Consider the following 17734-nt stretch of genomic DNA (forward strand, 5'->3'; position numbering starts at 1 on the left):
AAACTGCGTGAAAGATAACCACCAATTTCTCTGTATTATTTCCCTCAACTTCATGCGAATCTACAATTATCTTAAAACAAATTGTGCTTACTAGCAATTTCACCTGCCTTGAATAGAAAACAAAATAAAAATAACATATAACTGGGAGGGTGAGAGCTTGTGTTCAGGGTCACACCACTAGGTTTAAAACCTGCTTCCCAAATCACAGTCAATTCCCTACATATGAACTTTTAAGTTATGAGCTTTCAAAGATGCCAATGTGTGTTCCAGCAACATCAGGGTGGGTGAAACTGCAGCTTGCCCTCTGATTGTGTTAGCTGGGTACCTAGGGTAACTTTGTTTGACTTATGAACAAATTGGACTTGCAAATGGCACTCTTGGAATGGAACTCATTTGTATGTAGGGGACTTACTGTGTTGTGAAGTTCACGGACAAGTGACCTGCACACACAAACCTCAGTCTGTGCCTGTCACCGAATGCAAGTTTGTGTTCCTGATCCACAGTGAGGTCAAACAAACTGAAACGTCGGAGTTTGGAGGAAGGTATATTGCAGGGCTCTGAACAGACAATGTGTGGTTCCTGCTCAAAAACCCTGAACTCCCTGAAATGCTTCAGCAGAGCATTTTTAAGGGCAGGTGCGGCAGAAGCATTTCAAGGAATGTATCATCTGATGCACAAATCTCTGGTTAATGGTGAGGTACCAGCGTGGTGTCACAGGGGTTAACATTATCAGTCCTCAGGCTCCAATAGGTCTGGGGCTATATACTCCTGGTCATCAATTTCTTTCACTTGGTGGTGGCTTTTAGCATCTGAAAATCTTGGGAAAATACAAGATGCTGTGACAGTGGGGGGACTTCAGAGAGGTGCTCAAGCAGAAGATATGGGGAGGGGTCTGTCCTAGGAAGGCCCCATAGGTCCTGCTCAGCTACATGTTCATGACATTAAGCCATTCTAAGAAATAAATGAGGCAAATGCCTGTGAAGTATACTAGCATTCCTATTTTACATTTTAACATAATGTTACAGTATAAAGATATAAAACATTTGGTCACAAAAGTCTTTTAGGATTCAAAAAAAGGCAGAATCTCTGTCATCCCATCAGCAGTGTTAACACTGTTTTGTCAACTGTAGTATTAAGCCAACAGCTAAACCTAGTCTCCATTGCTTACGGTCTCTGATCACAGAATGGTCATTGGAAAGACTTCTGAAATAAGAGGTTGGTGGAAAAATGCTCCAAGGAGAAATTATAAGGTTCTTAAATAACAGACAGTCTGAGGTTATGATTAGCTCATGGGCAAGCGACTGGCCCCAAATCAGGATTTTGGCTGAAAGGAATCCCAGAGAGATAAGCATTGCCAATGTCCCCAATGTCCTGTTACCAACTTCAGTCTTAGGCTGTTTCTATTCAACCAGTGCAGATGACACCAGCAAAGAGGAACTAAAGAGCCTCTTGATGAAGGTGAAAGAGGAGCGTGAAAAAGCTGGCCAAAAGCTCAACATTCAAAAAATGAAGATCATGGCACCTGGTCCCATCACTTCATAACAAATAGATGGGGAAACAATGGAAACAGTGACAGACTTTATTTTGGGGGGCTACAAAATCACTGCAGATGGTAACTGCAGCCATGAAATTAAGAGACGTTTGCTCCTTGGAAGAAAAATCATGACAAACCTAGACAGTGTATTAAAAAGCAGAGAAATTACTTTGCTGACAGAGGTCCACATAGCCAAACCTATGGTTCTTCCATTAGTCATGTATGGATGTGAGAGCTGGACCATAAAGAAAGCTGAGCAATGAAGAATTGATGCTTTTGAGCGGTGGTGTTGGGGAAGACTCTTGAGAGTCCCTTGGACTGCAAGGAGATCAAACCAGTCATTCCTAAAGGAAATCAATCTTGAATATTCATTGGAAGGACTGATGCTGAAGCTGAAACTCCAATACTTTGGCCACCTGATGTGAAGAGCTGCCTCATTAGAAAAGACCCAGATGCTGGGAAAGATTGAAGGCGGGAGGAGAAGGGGATGGAATAGTTGGATGGCATCAGTGATTCAATGGGCATGAGTTTGAGCAAGCTCCGGGAGATGGTGAAGGACCAGAAGCCTGGTGTGCTGCAGTCCATGGGATAGCAGAGATTCAGACACGACTGAGCAATTGAACAACAGTGCTGTCATGGATTCAACTGAGTCCTCCAAGAAAATATGTTCAAGACCTAACCCTCAGTACCAGCGTATTCTCTGCAAGACACAAGACATAGACAAATACATGGGATAACTCCAAGTGACTGAAGAGGCAGAGATTGGAATCCTAGGGATTACTGCCAACACCAGACGTAAGAGAAAGTCATGAACAGATTATCCCCTAGAGCTTCCAAGAAAACAGGGTCCCAAGGACACCAGACTATTAGCCTCTAGAACTATGAGAGAATAAACTCTATTGTTATATGCCAAAATTTGTGGTGTTTTGTTACAGCAGCCCTAGAAAGCTAACATAAACACACATAGGATTATTTTTATTTGTAAATTTTTAAAATGTCAAACAAAGGAACTTAAAAAAATAAATTTACCCTTCACAAATGATTTCAATTGTTTTTTTAGTGTGTTATTATAAAACAAGTTTTCTGACATAACTTCAACGTTAGGCAAATTTCTTTAAGGGACATTTAATAGTCTTTCAAATATTGAGGGAAAAGATACTTCAAATCACTCTTTTTAGAGCAGGCATTGACTCTATGATGTGCATCAAACTGTTTGCTTATAGAAGATGAGAAAATGTTTTATAAAGGCTTGTTTCAGAACATCCTTGACTGACAAAATCGTAATCTACAGTGGACAACAGTTGAAAATAACAACTCTTCTTTCTTCAAATTTTTCAGTTCAGTTCAGTCGCTCAGTCATGTCCAACTCTTTGCAACCCCGTGGACTGCAGCACACCAGGCTTCTCCGTCCATCACCAACTCTGCCAAGATTATGCTTGACTTTGATTTTAAGAAATTTAAGATGACCATGAAAACATTAAAGAAGCTACTACTAAATTTAAAATTCACTATAATAATCTGCCAAGGGCAATCAAATACCTAATTGTGGCAACCCAACATACTAAGATTCTAAGCTGACTTCATAATAACACTTAGGACAAAATGGCCAATAGTGCAGGCCACAGGCTTCCACAGAGCAAGCCAAGGAATTCAAGCTCCTGTGGCACACGCTGTGTGGGTGCAGACTTGCCCACAAGCGGATATGCCCATGAGGCATACGCAGTTAGCGCGGGTGCAAATGCCTCCATACGTGGTCATCAAGAGAATCATCCATCTTATCAAACTCATGAAAAGGACAAAACTAAGCAGCTGCAACTCATTCTATAAATCCTGATGAAAATATCATTTGCTCACTATCTAATCATTTCTCAGTTTCCTTAATCTCTTTTAACTGGGGAATAGCATGGCGATCACTTGCACACCAAAATAATTCCAAGGTTTGTTTCTTATTGGCTGCTCTTCTATATACTGGCATCCCCAGTCTAAACTATAGTTCAAATGTAAGAACATAAAGACCATGACAATAAAACATAGTCATTTATTATATTTGGAAAGATTTATTGAGTAATTCCTGTAGAGAAATGTGTAGGAGAAAGAATAAACACTTTACTGAGAAAACATGTACTTAACAGTCAAACTGCAGAGAATTACTCTATGCATAACTTAAAATGAAAGAGAAATTAAAGCAAATTACTCTTGGACCAATATCTGACCTATTCCTAAATTGTGTTTTATTTTGATATTAGTACACCAAAAGATCCAAAGAATGGAACAAGGTAACCCTAATTCGTTGCATCTTGTGCGAAAAACGCTCCATCTCAGCCTGGTCCTGATCAATGTGTGTGACAATTATTTGTACCAATAAATAGAAAAACGTTGATACAGTTTACAGAACTGAACAACATATATGTTAGAGGACAGACTCAATATTCAAAATGATCTTACATAGTAAGATAATAAATCAATTGATTAGGATAAAACCCAATACAAAAAATGTTAAAGTTTAAGTTTACATTAAAAACTAGTTCTATAGGCACAGGATAGAGGAGGGTAGGGGGAAGATTATGTCATGAAGAATATTTGAAAAATGGAATTGTTCATCCAAAGAGAACACAAAGAGAGACATACTAGGGTAATCTTTAATTACATGAAATAGGGAAGGAGAATGATTTCAAAGGCAAACGACAAATCAGAGGTTGGTTCAGTGACCCAGAGTGCGAAAAACAGCCTAGGATTCGACTTCTGCTCTACCACATACTTGTTTTTGGTTACTGTCATTTCGTGACTCCAAACCTCATGTTCCTGTACTGATGGCAAAGGGTTTCTATAAAAGCCTTACTATCTATCTGCTACAAATGGTGAGGCAGTCATATAGGATGGATTTTACTTAGTAATAAGTCTCCAATTTTTTCTTATTTTCTGCCTGTGTACTCTCTTTCTGTATGTATTCAGGCAAAGGACACATTTTTGGACAGAGCCTTATAACATGTCACAAGTTGGGTTCTGGGGGCACACCTTTTGCTTTAAAACTCTAAGATGACATTTATATTGCCTGCTGAAAAAGTTTGGAATAGATACCCACAAACTCGTGAACTTTACTTGGAAGCATGGAGGTGGTTAAGAAAGCATGTTTCACTTAGGTGTGACAAAGACCTGCCTACTAAGTCCTGTCCTGGATTCTCCTGGGTCAGCCTCCACCATTCAGCTTCATTTTATTGAAGCTAAATAAACAACATTAAACACACCCATTTTCAAATGTAAAACAAAAGAACAAAAAAGCCAAGACAGTCAGGTGTCTCTCGCTTCGGCCGGGATGCCATATGGACAACAAGCAGGCTACCGAACTACTCAAGAGCAAAATTATAACTAAAGAAAATTCATCCAAAATCAAAAGGAAACACACACATAAAAATTAGACTGCTGACAAAACCAGTACAGTATTGTAAAGTAAAATAAAGTTTAAAAAAAATGTAAAACCCATTAAAAAAAATTTGAGTGCTTGTCTTTGAGTGCTGGTGTTATGGGTGATTTCTTTAAAACTCTTTACACCTTTTTATATTTGCCAAATATTTAGTAATGAATTGGGCTTCCCTTGTGGCTCAGTTGGTAAAGAATCCACCTGCAATGCAGGAGACGTGGGTTTGATCCCTGGGTTGAGAAGATCCCTTGGAGAAGGGAAAGGCTACCCACTCCAGTATTCTGGCCTGGAGAATTCCATGGACTGTATAGTCCATGGGGTCACAGAATTGGACATGACTGAGTGACTTTCACTTTTTTAACAATGAATATATGGGATTCCCTGGTGGCCCAGATGGTAAAGAATCTGCCTGCAATGCAGGAGACTGGGTTTGATACCTGGGTCAGGAAGATATCCTAGAGAAGGATATGGCTATCCACTCCAGTATTCTTGTTGGAGAATCCCATGAACAAAGGAGCCTGGTGGGCTACAATCCACTGGGTCGCCAAAAGTCGGACACAACTGAGCAACTAACACACTTTTACCAATGAATATATGTTGTTCACACTAGGGAAGAGGCTGTTCCCACTGGGGAAAAAGAAAGTTGATAAAACAATTATTCCCACAGTTAATTTTAACTTTAGAAAATTCTCTTCTTTTACATTCATGTACTAAGTTGACTGTAATAGGTAATTCAAAACACTGCATATAAAACAGTCTAATAACTATTATAAAGCAACACATGAACAGGTACAAAACATGCAGAAAATAAAGCTACATTGTTACAGGGGCCATAAAGGAAACAAAATGAAAATAACTACATGTGGTTAATGAGGTCTTAAGTAAGTAGCTCAGGGAGACAGATGCAGCGTCATCCCCAGCTCTCAGGGGGTCAGGACCAAGGCCAGGGCAAGGGGCAACCACAGCACTGCCAGCACCGAGCATCTTACGTGGTGCATCAAGTAAAGGCCTTGTTCTCTACCTCTTTCCTGAGGCTAGGAGCCTGCGAAGGAGGAGACTGTGTCTGTTTAGCACACTCATCAGTGATCAGGATGGACATGACTGTTCAATAACCAATTAACCACATATTACCTTAAAAACTCAAAGTAACAGAATTAGAGTTGATTGAAGTGGTGTTAGTGCCAAGGCAGGAGACATAAAGAGACAAGGGTTTGATTCCTGGGTCAGGAAGATCCCCTGGAGAAGAAAATTGTAACCCACTTGGTATTCTTGTCTGGAGAATCCCATGGACAGAGGAGCCTGGCGGGCTACCATCCATGGGATCACAAAGAGTCAGACAGGACTGAAGTGACCTAGCACGCATGAGAAGTATGATAGGCCCCAAGACACTGAAGAATAATTTTTTAAATGCTAAAACCTCTGCATAATGTTTGGGCTTCTCAGGTGTGTGCATGAAGTGTGAAAGTCACTCAGGCGTGTCCAAAACTTTGCGACCCCAGAGCCTATACAGTCCAGGCCAGGATACTGGGGTGGGTAGCCTTCCCTTCTCCAGGGGATCTTCCCATCCCAGAGATGAAACCCAGGTCTCCCTCACTGAAGGTGGACTTTTTACCAGTTGAGCCATAAGGGAAGCCCAGGAATACTGAAGTCGGGCTTCCTAGGTGCGTCGGGCTTCCCAGGTGCCTAGTGGTAAAGAATCTGTCTATGGTGTAGGAGATCCAGGAAATGTGAGTTCGATCCCTGGGTTAGGAAGATCCTCTGTAGGAGGGTGTGGAAACAACTCCCATAGACAGAGGAGCCTGGCTCCAGGCCATGGGGTTACAAAGAGTCAGACATGACTGAAGTGACTAAGCACTCACACACGCGTGTGCAGAACTTGAAAGGTGTAAGCACCTACTTGTTTCTGCTAAGTGGAGCTTAGTTTTTCGGTAATACAAATTATTGCCCTTTTGTAAAGCACTTTAAGAGAATAATCAGAAATCCAATGAGTACTATAAAAGCTCTTAGATAAATCCATGCTATCAAAAAAAAATTAATTTCAAATGAGCACTTTATCAGGAGTATGGAGATGTTACTGTGTCACTGGAGATTCTCCCTAAAATTTGTATTTTAAAACGTTTAATCGTTAAAGTCATTCTGAGAAATGACTTCTCTGCACTTCACCTTAACAAAATAAAGTTCTAAGTCTTGCATTTTTCAACAGAAATAGTGATACCAATTAGCTGTAAAGCATGACTCATTTCCCTGTGTCATTGATGTCAGTTCTATTATTAAAGAGATTTATTTCAGCAGGAAGAAAGGATTCATTGGGTGTTTAAATGAATTATGATTATAGATGTTTGGCATATCATTAACATGAAACTGGAGTAAACCATATATTCCTGAGCAGCCGTGAGAAGCTTCAAAGTCTATATTTCTTTTGACAACTTGATAAAGCACCGCACAGTGAAGCTTCAGTTGATCCCACAAGTTACCCTGATACAAACCCAGATTATGGTTTCAAGAAGTATGTAAATCTCTCTGTTCTAAAGGCAGGCAAAACTTGCAATAGGACCAGGATCTCCTTGTATCTTGAGAACTGCTAGAGTGTTAGGGGGAGTGATTTTTATAGTGACAGTTGTTAGAGCCAACAATATAGAAAAAACACAGCTGAGATATCCTCCATGCTGGGTTCCAGGACAGCAGCTGAAAATTACCTTCAAATGTCATCAAGGCCCATTTTTCCATTTCTTGGCTTGAACTTGAGAACTATACTCATCTCCGTCCTCAACCGTCTCTGTCAACACTCTCCCAGGAACCTTACAGGTTAGACACACCCTGTGTCCACAGGTGACAGGTGAATCCCAGACCTGACTGCTCCCTTAGGCTCCAGATCCATATAGTCAATCGGTTCCGACATCTTCCCTGGGTAACTTTCTTTCTTTACCTTTAACATTATGAGTTCATTCCCATCTTAGGATCTTCACACTAGTTGTTCATCTACCTGGAACACCCCTTCTTTTCACTCCTTTATGTCACCACTTTACAGAAGTCTTCCAGACTGCTGATAAAAACAGAAACAAACAAACAAAAAAAACCCACCCTGTCCCTGCCTGCCATGCTTAATTCTCTTACCTGGTTTTATTTAACCTATATCACTTACCATGCTGTAAAATAGCCAAGGCATTTATTTACATGTCACGGCCTGTATCCCCCTCACTAGAATGGAAACCCCTCCAAGGCCAACACACAGTATTCTAATTTACCAGTGCCCATACCATACTGGTTAGTACATATCCCCACTGTTTTGGATAGGCCTCACGTCTCATGTTCTCCTCTCGTGTTTTATTCTCTCTGTGAAATCACAAAGGAGAAATATCTAAGGATCCATCTCTGTGCCTCCATCCATCCATCCACCCATCCACCCATCCATCCATCCATCCACCCATCCATCCATCTATCCACCCATCCATCTGCTCATCTCTTTGCCTTGCCTTTCCTCTCACTTCACAACACCCATCTACAGTTCCCTGATCCCACAGGAAGTGGGGTTCAGGATCTTTCAACCTCAGTTTCTGAACTTTAGCAGAATTTATAACAAAGACTTGATATATTTAGCCCAGGGCACTGCAAGCAGCAAGGGCCACCTGGAGAGGAAGGTTGAACATGTGTTAAATGCATTCCTGGCCCACCTTTGAGTCTATTTAAGGTAATAAAAGGTCAATCATGGTTCACATTGACATTTGCAGAAGAACAGGTGCTGTAGGAAAACATAATAATCTTGTGCCCCAACGTGAACTATAAGGGGCTTTCCAAACACATCAGTAAAAACAGTGTACTAACCAATGGAAACTTCTAAATACAATGCCTTGAGAAAATGTATTTTGTGAAGGTATGTTGGGAACAGCCATTGAAATTGAAGGTGTTATAAATATTTAGCAGCAAAAAAATAATCTTGGACTGTTAGAAAGTAAACATTTAAAACCATGTGAAGATGATGTGGATACTATACAAACTGACACATACTTATTTCATTAAAACACTAAAAAATGGTAATAATATATCTAGCTCAGAAAAATATTAGTTTCAATTTGTATAAAGAGCCATAAAAAAAAATCAGAACATCTCAAACAATACCAACATCTAGCAGTCTTTTATTTGTCTTTTCCTTCGGGAGTCACTTTCAATTAAGCCTTCCTAGATATCACAGAAGAGTATTCCTCTTTTATTTCCTCCCAGAAATCACTGCCAAAAAATGTGACTGGAAAAAGAGCCCGTGCTAAATCAGCCCTTTTATTATTTTTTCAATAAGTTTCTTCGCTGGCTCCTTTCGCTTGTTTATAAAACACATGCACACAAAGAAATCAATCAATGAGGTCTAAATAAATACATTTCTTAAATGTGTAAAATGCTGCTGGAATGTATAATAGACCCTAGGTCTTAAGGATTCCACAGGAACAGTAACCTCTGTTCCCCGTAACCTCTCTCCATAAGTGTAGGAGGGTGTAACAAAAGGCAATACCTACAGCAATGTACACTTCTAAGTGGAAGGAACTTAGCACCGTTCTGAAGGTGTGTTATCATCGGTTACATTATCAAAACCTATCTTCTGTTTGCTTCAGGGCTGTGTGTGTGTGTGTGTGTGTGTGTGTGGGTGTGTGTGTGTGTGTGTGTATGCTAGTCGCTCAGTTGTGTCCAACTCTGCAACACCATGGACTATAGCCGGCCAGGCTCCTCTGCCCATGGATTCTCCAGGCAAGAAGACTGGAGTGGGTAGCCATTCTCTTCTCCAGGGGATCTTCCTGACCCAGGGATCGAACCCAGGTCTCCTGCATTACAGACAGATTCTTTACTATCTCAGCCACCAGGCAAGCCTCAGTTGCAACCATCCTTTATACAAACCAAGAAAGTAATTCACGTCTCTGCAAAGGGCATGATTTGCTCCTTTTTTGGCTGAGTCATATTCCATTGCATAAATGTACCACATCATCTTTATCCATTCCTCTGTCTATGGACATCTACACTGTTCCCATGTCCTGGCTATTGTAAACAGTGCTGCAAGGAACACTGAGGTGCATGTATCTTTTGGAATTATGGTTTTAGCCAGGAATAGGATGACACAAAGTGGGGGAAAAGGAGGATTGGATAAATCGGGAGATTGGAAATTGACATAAACACACTGCTATAAATAAAATAGATAACCAATGAGTAGCATGTATAGCACAGAGATGGGGAAAAAAGAAGGTACAATATATTTGCAGGACATATGTTCAGTTAACCTGAAAAATGCATTCCAATATTCATTAGATGCTGACAAATACTGTTTGACTCCAGTTATAAACCAGATAACTAGAACAGTCAAATTCATAGAGTCAGAAAGTACACCAGTAGATGTCAGGAGATGAGGAATGGGGGGAGGAAGGGGGATGGGGAATGGGCAGTTAGTGTTTAATGGGGACAGAGTCTCAGTTTAGAAAGGTGAAAAATTCATGACATGGATGATGGTGAGAGCTGCATACAACAATATGAGTATACTTAGTGCCACTGAACTGTACAGCTAAATACGGTTAAAGCAGTGTGCTTTATATTATGTGACTTTTTACCATAATCAAAAACATTAAAAGTCATTCATGTGAAATGTCAACAAAATAAACTGTTTGGGTCTCCCTCAAATAATGTTATTATTATGCAATGATATTAAAATCAAAGATAACAATTTGTTTCTTTAACTTGATTCATTAATGATTTTATCAAGTCACGTATTCCACATGTGATATCTTACTCAGGATGGTCAAGGGTTCTTGTGCCAAATTTCTGAGGAATAGTATTCAGGATCCAATGGTTTTGAAGAGAGTTTATGCTCTTTTCCATTTAGGTTTCTTATCCTAACTCTACTATGTACAAGATGTAACCTGCTAGATGGGAGTAAATCTATTCTATAAACACAACACAGTAGGTAAAATAGTGTGAAGACACTGTCTTAATAATAGGCTCTGAATTAGGCCTTTGAGGATGGACCAGATGCGACTGATTTTTCAGGAATACCTTTAGATATGAGTGTACAAGAAGTGGCCAGCTACACAGACAAATGCTTTTGTAACAAAGCAATGTTTGTGTCACTTTCGATATCTAGAGGCTGATGCTTTTTGCCTGGCATTAACAGACATGGAAATTGTAGACATAGGGCACACTTTTAATTTTCTTTTGTATCATTTTCCTGATGAGATTTTTTTTAAAAGAAAGATTCAATTACATGTATAAGTGGTTCCCTCCTTAGTTCTTTTGCCCTGTGAACTTCTCTGCATTAGACACCAACACTCAAAGTAACTCTTCTGTGACAAATCCAGTCTTTAATCCATCCATTAATATTTCAATTTCCTTCCCAGTAAGGCTGTCAGCACGCCAATATGCCGTTTCAATAGCATCATCACCTTCTTTTTATTGTCTTATTTGCACTCTATTTGAATATTTTATTCCAACTTGAACTCATTTTATAAGTTTATGAAAAACAGGAAAATGAAAGTCTCCATGGTAGTGGCAAAATGCTTATCTAGTAGGCGGAATGCAATCAAGCCAAAGATGGAGTTATTAGGTCTGCCAAATGAGGCAAATCTTTAGTTTTAAGATGGTCATTGTACATGTATTCCACTGGGAAGGAAAAGGACAAAATTTCTAAATGCATAAAAATGCTATAAATGTATTGTTAAACACTGTATTTAATATTAAAGTATAAATGGAAATTTTATTTATAACATATTTTGGCTGCTAGAGAATAAAATTCCCCTTAGAATTTATATTTTTAATATAATTTTATTTTACAGAGTTTTAGAAACATATAATGTGGACGAGTAGAGACTTGAAATGATGGAGAAAGATGACAGATGGAAACGAAGAAAGATTTTAAACAGGTGAACAAAAGCCATTATGTTATTGAACCCTCAAATAAAAGCGATCACAGAGAATTTCAGAGCAGAATGACACACACCAGTGATCAACTATTCAAGCCCTTCATGACATCACTAGAAAACTTGAGAGGCCAAGAGAATTTAAATCCTCTGGCCAAAATCACCACTAACTCAGGTCTGATAATGTCCAAGGTCACAAATTGTTAGTGAACATATACAGTTATCTGCTGGGATCTTCAGAGAGCATGAAGGGAATACTAACAAACAAACAGAAGCAGGGATTGGGCGTGCAGGGCAGAGAAAAGGTGAAAGGTGAGGTGACGAAAGAAGGGAAGAGGAAGGAAAGAGAGAGGCACAAAGAAAGAAAGAGAAGGCCGAGGCAAAGAAAGACAGGGGCAAGGAGGAGCAGTAAGGGGCAGAGAGGGGTCAGAAATGCTAAGAGAGGACAGAAACGTTAAAGGGCAGTAGGAGACTAGAGAGCAAGGGAGGGCTGAGATTGAAAGAAAAATTAAAAATTAAAATGGGCATCTTTGGGGAATGCTGTCAACAGTTCCTTACTTTAAAAAACACCTTAACTTTATTTTACTCTTCTCAAACACTTCAGAAGTTACATTTATTTGAGAAAAATGTCGATTAAAAACAAAAATCAGGAAACAGCTGTTGAATGAGTCAGGTGAGACTGAGCATTTAGAGGAGCTCGCTGTTTATAGTGAAGCCATCACCGCTGTGCATATATACAGACGACAGTCAGACGCCCTACGATGAGCAATTCTATCACGGCTATTGAGGTGGAAAATGCCGCGTCTTAGTGCCCTGAAAACTGCCTTTTCTTCCCCAAGTGAGTAATGCTTATACAATCTGAGAAGCAATGTAATAATAAACAGAGATCTAAAACTCTCTGAAATGAAAGCTGGATAACAGAAGTGGAAATAATGAGGTTCCAGTCACACTCTGGGGAGACCTTAGCTAACGTTATTTTATTGAACCCTCAAATAGAGATCACAGAGAATTTCAGAGCAGAATGACACACACCAGTGATCAACTATTCAAGCCCTTCATGACATCACTGAAAAACTTGAGAGGCCAAGAGAATTTAAATACTCTGGCCAAAATCACCACTAACTCAGGTCTGATAATGTCCAAGTTCACAAATTATTAGTGAACATATACAGTATCTGCTGGGATCTTCAGAGAGCATGAAGGGAATACTAAGTAAAGGAACCTGATCCATTAATATCTGTTTGTACTTATTATTAGGTTCATAACAATGAACTTCCTGAGAGCCAAGAACAATGTTAACCCCATATTCCCAGAGCAGAACACATTGGTGAGGGCATCATAGCCAATATATGTATGTTTAATGAATCGATAGGGCACAAGTCCGAACAGGAACTAAAGAGCCTCCAGATGAGGGTGAAAGAGGAGAGTGAAACAGATGGCTTGAAACTCAACATTCAAGAAACTAAGATCATGACATCCAGCCCCATCCCTTTATGGCAAAGAGAATGGGAAATATGGAAACAGTGGCAGATTTTCTTTTCTTAGACTCCAAAATCACTGCAGATGGTGACTGCAGTCATGAAATTAAAAGACGCTTGCTCCCTGGAAGAAAAACTATGACCAACCTAGACAGCAAATTAAAAAGCAGAAACATCACTTTGCCTTCAAAGGTCCATGTAGTCAGAGCTATGGTTTTCCAATAGTCGTGTATGGATGTGAGAGTTGGACCATAAAGAAGGCTGAGCACCAAAGAATTGATACTTTTGAACTGTGATGTTGAAGAAGACTCTCGAGAGTCCCTTGAACTGCAAGGTGATCAAACCAGTCAATTCTAAAGGAGCTCAACCCTGAAGATCCATTGGCAGGATGGATGCTAAAGCTGAAGTTCCAATTCTTTGGCCACTTTATGCAAAGAGCTGACTCACTGGAAAAGACCCTGATGCTTGGAAAGTCTGAAGGCAAAAGGAGAAGGGGGTGGCAAAAGATGAGATGGTTGGATGGCATCACTGACTCAATGGACATGAATTTGAGCAAACTCTAGGACATAGTGGAGGACAGGTGTGCTACGCGGTCTATGGGGTCATAAAGAATCGAACACAACTTAGAAAATGAACAACAGGGGCACAGAAGCACAGAATTATAACCTTTACACATCATGAGTGCAGAACTTTTGTGTTAGATTCTTTAAAACATGCTGCTCAGACTTCCCTGGTGGCCCAGCGGTTAAGAATCCACCTTGTTATGTAGGGACGCGAGTTTGATCCCGGGTCAGAGGACTAAGATCGCACATGCCACGGAGTAACTAAGCCCTCGCGTCGCAGTTAGTGAGCCCCACACCTAGAGAGTCTGTACTCGTCAACAAAGGATCCCACATGATGCAACAAAGATCCTGTGTACTACAACTGAGGCCCACAGCAGCCAAAGAAGGAGTTATGTCAATGTATGGCAAAACCAATATAGTATTGTAAAGTAAAATAAAGTAAAAATTTTAAAAAAAAATTTTTTTTAATAAAAAAAAGTAAAAAAAAAAAAAAGAAAAAAAAATTTAAATATAGGCTGCTGCCAGAAACATGAAGGTTACACCAGACCCTACGCCAGTCCTTGAGAGACTGCCCACTACCACCGTACCTACACCAAGGATGGGCTCAGCCTACAAATTATTTGACACATAGCTCAGAAGATGAATGGCCTGTGCCTCTAGGGGACATCTGGCCTCACTCTTAAGGACACTGTGAAAAATAAAACACAAACTGGGTAGTAATTAGATGTCCCCCGAGGAAAAGGTTCCTTGTATTAGCCACGATCATGTGACTCAAACAAGTCCCAAAGTAGATGTGTCCAGCAGGTGAATATCCCCTATCTTTGGATCATCTCTCCGGCCCAGGTGCATTTTCCTCACAGCATCCAGCTGCCCAAAACATCTTTTGCCTCCCTCAACCCCTGTCCCTAACCTCTTACATACGCTAGCCTCTCAACTCCTCAAAAACCCTCCTTTCCTAATGGAAGTTAACTGGCTCCCATTCAAATTCACTCCATGCATCCCCTTTCCACCATTCCCCACCTTCAGGGTCAGCCACTCAGAGTACTCATCTCCCAGCTGGCAGACGCATATCCCCTTTGGAGCCCGGCTCTACTTTGCAGGCTGGTAGGAAGGAAGAGTCACCTGAAGGCTCCGGCATGTTTGCTCAGAGAAATGTTGGTGGATTTAATTCTTGATGAAGCATAGGTGTTATCTGTATAAAATTTAACCCATGGTATCCTTAAAATCCATCATTTAGAATTGTGTTTCCATGGAGGTGGCAGTGGCAGGCGGGGGGCGGGGGGTGCATTCTGATCTTCAATAAATTCACCAACAAAGTCCTAAAATACCTCTCACTTCCAAGTTAGAAATAATTAAACAGTCAAAAGTATATTTAAAACACTGTGTTTTGCAGACTCTGTGAAATTGTGAAACATCCCTGGAACACTTACATTTGGCAAGTTACAGGGGGAGAGACATGAACTTACCTAACTAGCTACACAAGGACAACTTGTAAGTTTACAAATAATTAGTTAAATTAAGCCAAGTGTGGGCCTTTTCAAAAGGTCTCCTCCCACCAGATTTATATTATAGAAGAGGCCTGATTTACTGGAATCACATTTTCACCACAAGGTTCTCCAAACTCGAAGGATCCTTCCTTTCCCAGCCTGGAAACTCACAGTTGTGTGATGCCAGTGGACAGGAAGCAGGAGGTGAGTTGTTACAGGGTGACTAAGTCACGATCAAGAAAAGCTCCACCACAAACTGTAAGGAGTATGGTAGCAGGAGGGGATATAATAGAAAGAATAATAAATTAACTAACCCATCCCAAAGAGTTTAGTCAGTTATGGTTAAAGCAACAACCTCCAAAGAGTGATCACAAAACACATCACTGAGTCAGCAGCAAGAGGTGTGGTGTGTCTTCCTGCGTGCAATCCCTTTCTGCAGTTGTTCAATGGGTGATGCTTCCCACAATACATTCTGAGCATCTGGGGTCTAGAATGCGCCAACTCGAAAGGCAGGATCCACCCCGCCCCTGAGGCAGGCTCTGCTGGGTGCAGCCGGCATCCTGCACAGGTGTGGATGCCACGTGCACAGCAAACGCAAAACCGAGGGACGCAATTTTGACTGGAAGGTGTGCGGGGGCCGCTATCACTCCGGGAACAGTAGGAAGACAGGGAGAAATCAAACAAAACCAAGGACCCAGCCCACCCCTACCCGATCTGGTTTCACACCACTCCCCCTTCTTTGGTTATTCTGAAAGACCAAAAAGACCAGCTTTCTCTTTCCTCACTGTTCCCTATCCTAATTCTTGTGAAGTCTGATTCAGCATCAATCATGGACTTCCCTGGGGCTCTGCCTGTATTGGGGATGAGACAGGGGAGAGGTAACCTGGCAGAAGAATCTCCAGGGGAATCCGGAAAGGAGCCCTGGGACATCCAGCCTCTACCCAACTACTGGCCACCAGCATGGCTCTTTTCTACTGTTCTGGCCTCCTTGGCTGTTGGAGTGAAGTGAAGTGAAAGTTGCTCAGTCGTGCCCGACTCTTTGCAACCTCGTGGACTATACAGTCCAGGCCAGAAGACTGGAGTGGGTAACCTTTCCCTTCTCCAGGGCATCTTCCTGACCCAGGGATCGAACCCAGGGTCTCCGACATTGCGGGCAGATTCTTTACCAGCTGAGCCACCAGGGAAGCCCTTAACTCCACTTTAGAGCCGCATCCCTCTGGGCACAGTCCCCAGGCAGACCTGTGCTCCCGACCGCCAGCCTCTTCCCTCATAAAGCACTATTGTCTCACCCGTAATTCCAACGACTGACACGCAAGTTACCTGCCTCCTCACCACCCCCATCCCCCATGGAGGTACTAATTCTCCCAACAGGACGCAAAGAACAGGCCTAACGTCTCCCTGCGACTCGCCAGCAGTAATCGCCTCTCCTCTGAAGGCCACCAGCACCCGCAGCAGCTCTTCTCAGAATCTGATAGGAAGCAAAAGGACCCGGCGAGCTTGCCAAGGTCACAGACCCAGGGGCCGGGAAACTCAACGTTTCTCAAGTCTGGACCCTTCTGAGAGCAGAAGCGGGACCCACACAAACGGGAGAGGGTGTCCAGGCAAACTTGGATTTTCCTTTTTGAGCTCGGTTTCCCACGCGGGATCTGAAGTACGCCCACGGGCGGTCCAGCCGCGGCTCCCGCACACGCGCCCCTCTGGGAACCCCCGCGCCGTGGACCCCGGAGCAACGAGGAAACGGGATCCAAAGCCCACTGCGGGCGGCGCGGGTCCCTGGGGCGGCCGAACGCGGCCCGCCAGAGACGGAACTTTGCAAACTTCCTAACCCGCGCGCCCAGGAAAGAAAAGCAGAGAAAGGCGAGGACCCGACTCTGCACGCCCGCGACGGTCCGATCCGGCGCGCGCGCCCCCCCCTCCCGGCCGCCCGGGGGTGCCGGCGGCCCCCGCCCCGTCGTCGCCCGGCACCCTCCAGGGAGGGTCGGGAGCCAGGACCCCACTCACCGCCGGGAGCGCCCCGCGCCGTGCACAGCCGCGCCCGCGCCGAAGGTTCGCGTCCCAGGAGGCCGAGGGCGCAGGAGGCGGGGAGTCACCTGCGCGTCGGGCGGCGGAGGGCAGCGCGGGCCCGCCCGGGCCGCGCCTCCGGGCCCAGGTGCCGCGCCGGCGAGGGCGGGGTGGGGACGGGTTGCAACAGGCCCCGCGCCGGGTCGCACCGCAGCGCGCGCAGCTGGCCAGCGGCCCGGAACCTGTGCGAACTCAGACATCCAGCCCTCGGCCGGCAAAGTAGAAAACCCTTCTTTTTCCGTCCGCCCTCGGGGCTACCCAGCCTCTAGAGGTCCCGGCATCTGGGCCCGGGTGAGCAGACCCCCGGAG

General features: G+C 42.8%; 1 protein-coding gene across 1 annotated transcript in view; it reads right to left on the reverse strand.

The window, feature by feature from the left end:
* The window catches only part of FAM83B (family with sequence similarity 83 member B), a 105211-nt gene extending 87785 nt beyond the window's left edge, over positions 1–17426 (reverse strand). The window contains exon 1 of the mRNA XM_027958449.3: positions 17366–17426. The gene's annotated coding sequence lies outside the window, so the exon portion shown is untranslated. The remainder of the gene's footprint in view (positions 1–17365) is intronic.
* Positions 17427–17734: the final 308 nt, after the last annotated feature.

The sequence above is a fragment of the Ovis aries genome, chromosome 20 (assembly GCF_016772045.2).
Source record: "Ovis aries strain OAR_USU_Benz2616 breed Rambouillet chromosome 20, ARS-UI_Ramb_v3.0, whole genome shotgun sequence".
Classification (NCBI taxonomy): domain Eukaryota; kingdom Metazoa; phylum Chordata; class Mammalia; order Artiodactyla; family Bovidae; genus Ovis; species Ovis aries.